Source organism: Elgaria multicarinata, chromosome 2 (assembly GCF_023053635.1).
Source record: "Elgaria multicarinata webbii isolate HBS135686 ecotype San Diego chromosome 2, rElgMul1.1.pri, whole genome shotgun sequence".
NCBI lineage: Eukaryota > Metazoa > Chordata > Lepidosauria > Squamata > Anguidae > Elgaria > Elgaria multicarinata.
In genome coordinates this window covers 146,728,354-146,736,669 of record NC_086172.1, presented here as the reverse complement: position 1 = coordinate 146,736,669, position 8,316 = coordinate 146,728,354, and the positions used below count along the sequence as shown (strand labels likewise).

At 44.3% G+C, this 8,316-nt stretch overlaps 1 non-coding gene across 1 annotated transcript; it reads right to left on the bottom strand.

Moving 5' to 3' along the window:
* Positions 1–7,567: 7,567 nt before the first annotated feature.
* TRNAA-UGC (transfer RNA alanine (anticodon UGC)) lies at positions 7,568–7,639 on the bottom strand. The gene has a single exon. It is a non-coding gene; the product is annotated as a tRNA-Ala (tRNA).
* Positions 7,640–8,316: the final 677 nt, after the last annotated feature.

The following is an 8,316-nucleotide window of genomic DNA, read 5'->3' as shown; positions in this document are numbered from 1 at the left end:
AAACATTTTTCGGTAGCAGCCTAGAACATCATAAAGTCTCATTCTTGGGCTGTGATAGAGAAAAACAATTAAAATCCTACTTACTTACTACATTGCTATACTGCCCAATAGCCAAAGCTCTCTGGGCAGTTCACAAAAATTACAACCCCAAAATACAACATAAACCTAATATAAACCCCATGTTTAATTTCTCTAGTGGAATTTTAAATCATTGTTAAACCTGGGAGAGCCTTGGACATAATACAATCCTGCAATATTAAATCATTTATTTCACAGGTAAGATTATTTAATAGACACTAGAACATCACAATTGGCTGACACAAATTTATCTTCCCATCAAAAGTGCAGATCCCCTATTCAGGGATCGGTGGGACTGCATTCAGTTCCCAATGAACAAAAAAGGAACTGTGCACACAGTCCAGATGCTGGCTGAGATCTTCCAGCATCAACAGAGTGTGAGAGTGAGAGAGAGAGAGAGAGAGAGAGAGAGTGTGTGTGTGTGTGTGTGTGTGTGTGTGTGTGTGTGTGTGTGTGTGAAAGAGAGAGAGAGAGAGAGATGGTGTTTGTTCTGTGGTCATGCATGTTTTGCTCCCTTTTGTGTACCTGTGTCTCACGTTTGTATACATGTGCACACATTTAGCAACCTAATCCTATACAGGTTTATTCAGAAGAATGACTGCATTCAATTGGGCTTACTCCCAGTTAAGTATACAGTATCTAGGGTGTCTTTTTTGCACCGTATAATTTCTTTATTTCATGCTTATTACTACTTTTACCAACATGACAGCTGTTGTAGAGATCACCATTCCTATTTACTTTATTAACAAAGATCCCATGCTTTCAATACATTTAACAAAATGTAAAAGAAAAGTTGAAAGCCATTAACAGATGTTGTAGAACTCCTTGGCACACGCACACGACGATCAGGTCTACACGATTCAATCGTGCTGTAAGCAGCGCTGTACAAATCCAGGCCATGACGCCTGAGTAGTTTTATGATGTACGGCCGGTATCGCTTACTGAAGGTCGACTTCCAAGCCATCGTCACCACCGGGCCTTGTTCGGCGAGTAAAGCGTCTCCTTTCTTCTGCCCACCTCGGGCGCTGCCTGCTGCTCCCCTCCCGCCATCCCGCCGGAGCCACGGGATCACGCCCCCTTTTCCCTTCTCTCCCGCCCTTTTCCTCTCCCTGTTGGAAATCCCTGCCCATAGCGACGAAAGGAAAACAACATCACAACACTGCAGCCGGAGGAGGCCAACAGCCGGATTTCTTCCGAGAAATCAAAAAGAAAGGAGGGAGCGAGCGAGCAAGGCATGAGGCGGGAAAGAGGGCCGGCCCGTTTCGCTCAAAGCTGGGAAATGGAAGTGCAAAAGCCGATCGGGGACCACAAAACAAGCCTCGCGGGGCCGGGGGGGAGGGATCAGATTAGCTCCCTAATCCTCCGGGTGGAGGCGGTGGGGTGCCTAAAGGTGGGTCTCGACCAGGAGACGGGCGGGATGAGGCGCCCCTTTGGTCTTGGCAAAAAGGTGGGGAAAGCGCAGAGATGGCAGAAATTCCGTGAATCTGATACCACCTAGTCGTGGGAGATGCAGTAGTAGGGCTACCTGCATTTGCCGAATACCTCCGCGTGTTATTTAGCGGAAGTTGCCGCACCTTTGTTTAGGTAACAAAGGTGGCGGCAGCCCGCAAATGTTATATAAGAAAGGGTGGAGAAAGCAGCTCTGTATTGGAAGAAAGTTCATGAGATGATGGAAGCCACACTGGTCTCCTTATCATGAGATTAAAAAGTGAGATTGCTTTTGCAGACTGAAGACTTTTCAGCTCTCAGTTTTGCATGGTTAACTGGGCAGGGGCCGCCCAAAATATTTTGCTGCTTGAGGGAAAGGACAAGATGGCGTCCTCCACCCACTCATATAGAGAAACCAACTGGGTTGCAGTTGAATTGTACTACAACACAGTGGATGAAACAGTGTCCTCCAATTATTTGTTACATTTATATGCTGCCTTTTTCTCCAAGGAGCCCTAGACAGTGTGCATGACCCTCCTCTCCATTTTATCCTCACAACATCCTTGTGAACTTAAGTTAGGCTGGGAGTCAGGGACCGGCCTTTGAACTGAGGGCAGCAGACTAGCGTAGGCCCCCTGGGGCAGACCACATGGCATACACTGGTCTCTCCTCTAATAGAACAGCCAACAGCTCAAGAGGAAGAGCGGAGAGGCTGCTGCAGCCCTCTGACATCTGCTGCCTGAGGCAGTTGCATCATTCTGCCTAATGGTAGGGCTTGCCCATCCCTGCAAAATAAGGTGGGGAGTGGGGAGAAGTACAAAAAAGAGAGGCAACTGCTAGCACAGGGGTCTTACATAACAGCCGCAGTTTTGGACCAAGGCATATGCGCTGAGCCCATTAGTGCCTTGCCTGCTGTTTGGAAGAGCTTGGGAACTGGCACAAACACAGGTCATGCACTGAATCAGCCTGCATGACATTCTGAAGAATTGCTGTCTGAAACACTCTTACAGAAATAACCAAGTGTCTTGTCGCACTTTAAAGACTAAAAGACTGATTACAGCATCAGCTATTGCGAACTAGGCTTCACTTCAATGAAACTTCCATCAGGCAGATCCTGGATCCAGCCAACCATTTTTTATTCCACACCTCTGATGAGTTCAGAGCAGCCCTCTACTAACAGCAAATTGTGAGGTAAGTTAGGTTGAAAGATAGGGCACGATCCTATGTGTTTAGACAGAAAATGTCCTATAACTCCCAGCATGGCTGCCTGGGGCCTACTGGGGCCATAGCTAGACCTAAGGTTTATCCCTGGATCGTCCAGGGGTCAAACCTGTTCATCTAGGTGACACACAGGGGATCCAGTGCTCAGGCAGGGGCGAACCCTGGATGATCCCAGGATAAACCTTAGGTCTAGCTGTGGCCTGGGAGTTGTAGGACTTTTTCCCGTCTAAACATGTATAGAACATACATGTTTAGTGCCATTCTGGATCAGACCAAGGGTCCATCTAGTCCAGCACTCCATTCACACAGTGGCCAACCAGCCATCGGCCAAGGAAGAACAAGCAGGACAAGGTGCAACAGCACCCTTCCATCCATGTTCCCCAGCAACTGGTGCACACAGGCTTACTACCTCAAATACTGGAGATAGCACACAACCATCAGGGCTAGTAACCATTGATAGCCTTTGCCTCCAGGAATTTATCCAACACCCTTTTAAAGCCATCCAAATTGGTGGCCATCACTACATCTTGTGGTAGTGAGTTCTATAATTTAACTATGCGCTATGTGAAGAAGTACTTTCTTTTATTTGTCCTGGATCTCCCACCAATCAGCTTCATGGGATGACCCCTGGTTCTAGTATTTTGAGAGGGAGAAAAATGTCTCCCTATTCACATTCTCCATACCATGCATAATTTTGTACACCTCTATCATGTCTCCCCTTAGCCTCCTTTTTTCCAAGCTAAACAATCCCAGATGACGTACTCTTCCCTCATACGAGAGATGCTCCAGCCCCTTAATTATTTTAGTTGCCCTTTTCTGCACTTTTTCCAGCTCTATAATATCCTTTTTTAGGTGTGGTGACCAGAACTGTACACAAGGATTGTGCCCTTATTTGTTCAAAGCCACTAAATGGGATTTGGATATGGCTTTTCCACATTCAAGCTCACTGAACATTACACATGGATTAGCACCACAGGGATACACACTAGGACAACTCTCAGGCAGCAAAGGGTTACTGACAAGCTTCCAAGGAATCTGCTAGCAAATGAAGGGTTAAAACTTCACTGATGCGCAAGCATACACATACATAGTATATCTTGGGCTAATGCACAGTGTTTATGGTTCAGGGATATCCTGTTGAGAACTCCCTGTGAGTGAAGGGTTAACACTGCACAGGGGAATATGTAGTAATAGGTGCGGTTTTCTTTTCAGCCCTCAATAAAAAGACATTTACTCTCTCAACCAGTCTGGACAGGTGAGAAATCGGAAAGGACTGGAGCCTGTGCTTCCGAGTGACACAAAGCAGGGTTGTTAGCACAGGCTTCTGTGTTTGTAAGCAAACTTCATCAAGGTTACTTAACTCCCTACTGCCTGATGTCAGGGTCCTCTGGAACCCAAATGTGTTTGCTGCTCATTTGCACAGAGCCCCAAGACAACACTGACTTTATTCACTGAAAAAGACTAATCTCAATGTACTTGGAAGCAAAAGGGATTAAAACATCAAAATTAGATATAGGTTATACAGTGCTACACAAGCATTCATCCCTGCACAAGCTTTTGCAATTCCCCCTGCCCCCAGCAGTTTCCTTGATTATGTAATTCCTCGCCTCATCAGTCCTGATCCACATGGTTCTTCGGTACTCCAAGCCATCTCCCCAAACTGCCAATATGAAAGAATAGATTGGGGGGATGAACTTTGAGGGAGGAAACCCATCTGTTATTCTGCCTGATCCTGCAGTGAAATCATAGACCACGTTTGGGATACTACACCCGTTATTTCCAAGGGAACAGATTACAAAGTCATAAATAACACCGGACCAGTAGGTCATCATTGCAGGCTGAAGTCTATGAGAGGAAAAACTTCACTCAAAATGCAACCAACTATCCTAGCAGCAAGCAAGGAGATCCTAACACATCCTATACTAGATGTGGCAGTCAGTTTACCACAACCTGAATCTTATACCATGGGGAGGGAATGCTGTATGGATTAGAATACAGAATTATTGTTGTTATCATTATTAAAGTGCCACAGAAGGGTATATAGTATACATTCTTGTTTTGCTATTTCGATTGCAGGGATAAGACGTGACTAAGAAATCCAGTCGTTTTGTTGCATCAACAGAATGATTTGGATCCCCTCAGGGCTGCTTGACATATTATGAAACTCATACACGTAGTCACTTCCAAGTACAAAACTGCACGATTCCTATATAGGTTGTAACACGATGCTCCTATACGCTTCTATGTAGATGCAGCAACTGCCATGTGTCACATGTTACAGCCTAAATATAAGAGTTGCAGTTTTCTACATGGGATAGAAATGTTGTATCTTGTGTGGGGTTCTACAGGAATAGATGAGAATAGGTTTAGGGGAGCACATGACTAGTCCAAGTGAGACAGATAAAAATGGTGGGGTTGGAAGAACGTCTAATGAATATCAATAATAAGAAGAAGTAGTAGTAGTAGTTGTAGTTGTAGTAGTATATAGGAACAACAACAAATCTAGGCCAAGGAAACTGCTAGAGGCTAAATTCTGGATGTTGATGTGCTAACTAATATATAAAATACTGTCTTTTTAGGCTGGTAGAATTGCTATCTTCTAATTGTACATTTTATAATGGTTTGTACTGAATGTGTACATAATAACATCACTTACTTACCTATCTGTTTGAAGCTAGATTTCACAGCTTTATTCATATGCACTAAATATTTACATTCTGAATGTTTCATCATGTGGGGAGTAACATGTTGGGTGATGAACATTTGTCATTTATTTATTTGTTCATTTAAAATTTCTTCCTGGACGTTTGGCTCAGGGATCCATCAAGACAGCATGCAAACTAAAATGTGCAAATATATAAAATAATGAAAATGAATGATAAAAATAGAAAGATATAGGATAATCCAGATGAAAGCCAACAATAATATAGTTCTACAATATAATCCTAAAAAGAGTAGCCAAAAGTTTCAGTCCAGCATAAGAACAGAAACACAGGAGAGTTGGGCTGCAATCATATACCCACTTACCTGGAAGTAAGCCCCATTGAGTGCAATGGGACTGACACTTCTGACTAGATATGTATAGGATTGTACTGTTGATCACTGACATATGATGATCCTCAATTTGCTTAACATACACTAATATGCTTATTTTCTTTCAGCAAATTCAGGATGGTATGAATGTAACTGTGGTCATCCATTCTTATGATTTTAGGGAAATAGAACATTTTGCTGTTGGCTCCCAGCTCCTCTGCAGTGTCAGTCATTGCCCCAGAACTCCTATACATCAGCTCCTACAATGCCACTAAGAGTGGCAACCCTATGCATGTCTATGCAGAAGTTCTATGGGGTGTATTCCCAAGTAAGTGCATGTAGGATTGCAGCATAAGGCTGAAATTTTATGAACATTTACCTGAGAATAAACCCCATCTACCACAGTGGGATGTACATCAACTAAGCATGCATAGAACTGGGGTTTAAGTTTGCCCTGAAAGTTTACTGAGCTCCTGTTACTTTTCTCTTAGAACCAGTTCTCAGACCATTCCATTTGGCTAATCAGGGTAGGAAATTCCTCTTATGTCTGCTCCTTACATTCATGGCCAACAGGGCTGGCTCCATGTTTTTTGAGGGCCCTTAGGCAAGACATCCTCAATGGGTCCCCTCCCTTGGTAAAACAGTCTTCTCACTGCCATTGTCACCAGCTGCCATTGTTTTCTCGTCTTTGGCCTAGCTAGACCTAAGATTTATCCCGGGATCATCCCAGGGTCATCCCTGTTCATGTAAATGACACACAGGATATCCCGGGAGCAGGCAGGGACAACCCCAGGACGATCCCAGGATAAACCTTAGGTCTAGCTAAGGCCATTGTCACCTGATGGCCAAGCTTCACTCCTGAAAACAAAACTGCTCAACAGTAAAGTGGAAAGGAAGAGTTGCGTGATTATTTTCAATGATGGACACAGCATGCTCCATGCTTATTAACAAAGTTAACTGCTGGCTATATGCCAATGTACTTTCTGGGCATTTTGAAGAGTTAAATCCAGTGGGTAAATACTTCATTCTGTCCATTGAACCAGACAGTTTCTTTTTCTTCCTCACATTTTTGTGTTGAAGAGTTAATGAAAAGAGAGCAAAAAGGCTGCTGTTTACTTTGTCCCCACTAGAGCTGTGAGGGGAGTTCTTTGAGGTGGACAGTGCAACCACTGTGGCTTTGCAGCAGTGAGGGAGGTGAACCGGGAGCTGAGAGGTGAAGGTCCCTGTTTAACAGCTTTCCGTTTGTTTACCAAAAAAATATTATTCCATCATAAAAATTCCCAAAATAGTTCCCGTCTTGACAGACTGACTGGCAGCTGTCCAGCTCTGCAGGGCCTTACTAAATTAAAGGAAACAGTAGAGCTAATCTGGTACCAAGAATCCAGAACCTGTACATTTTGGAAACTCTTACTGAATCAGTGGATAAGTAGTTTGGAGTGAGGATGTTAGCATTTGACCTGGGGTTGGCATAATTATTAGGCAAAGTTTTCCACTCAGCATTGGTCAGGCATGACAGGGACTGGTTTTTCGTTTGACATCGCCCTCCCCACCAGCTGAGGAACAAAGGAAACTGCCTTATACTAAGGCCTTAGCTAGACCTAAGGCTTATCCGGGGATCGTCCCGGAGTCATCTCTGTTCATGTAAATGACACAGGATATCCCAGGAGCAGGCAGGGACAACCCAGGGATAAACCTTAGGTCTAGCTAAGGCCCCAATCAGATCATTGGTCCATCTAGCCCAGTATTGTCCACACTGGCTGGCAGCAGCTCTCTAGATTTTTAGGCAGGATTCATTCTTAGTCCTATCTGGAGATGCCAGGGATTGAACCTGGGGCCTTCTGCATGCAAAGCAGGTGCTCTACCACTAAGCCACAGCCCCTCCCTTCTTGCTTTGCAGAAGAAATTGTCTTTCTAGCTATGCACTCTCATCCCTGCATTCTGAGTTTTGGGAGTTTGGTCAAGAGAGGTTTACTGGGACCAGAAGTAACAATTTCCAGGGTAGTAGCCCTCATAGCGTGTTGCAACAAAAACAACAGAGGTGCAACTAATAGAGTTGTAGTCAACAAAAAGCTTATTCCACAATAACTCTGTTAGTCTTTAAGGTGCCACAAGACACCGTAGTTTTGGGACCAGAAGGACTGCTTACATTTCATGAGTTAGTGGTCAGAAGCCAAGTTTGTCAGGCCAAGATTGCTGGCTAATTGCTCCCAATAGCTTGAAAACAGCTGTGTCTTCCTTGAGGGTGCTGGAGGGGGTAGAGAGCATGCCTCCCCCACACCACATGATGTCAGCAAGATCTATATGCAAGAGAGAAACAGTTGAAGCTGCAGTGTGGAATGGGAGAGAAAGAGACTGGGCCAATTTGCACGTCGCAGTAAGCAAGATGTTACAAAAAGCAGGTTGCCCGATGAAGGGATCTTGAGATCTCAAAAACTTGTATGGTTTGTTTGTTGTGATCTTTGAGTTGGCCTAATAAATGTATTACACCAGATGGATTTTGCAATTTTTCTTATGGCCAACATGGCTGCCCTTGTTTTTTGTTCAAACATGTCCTTT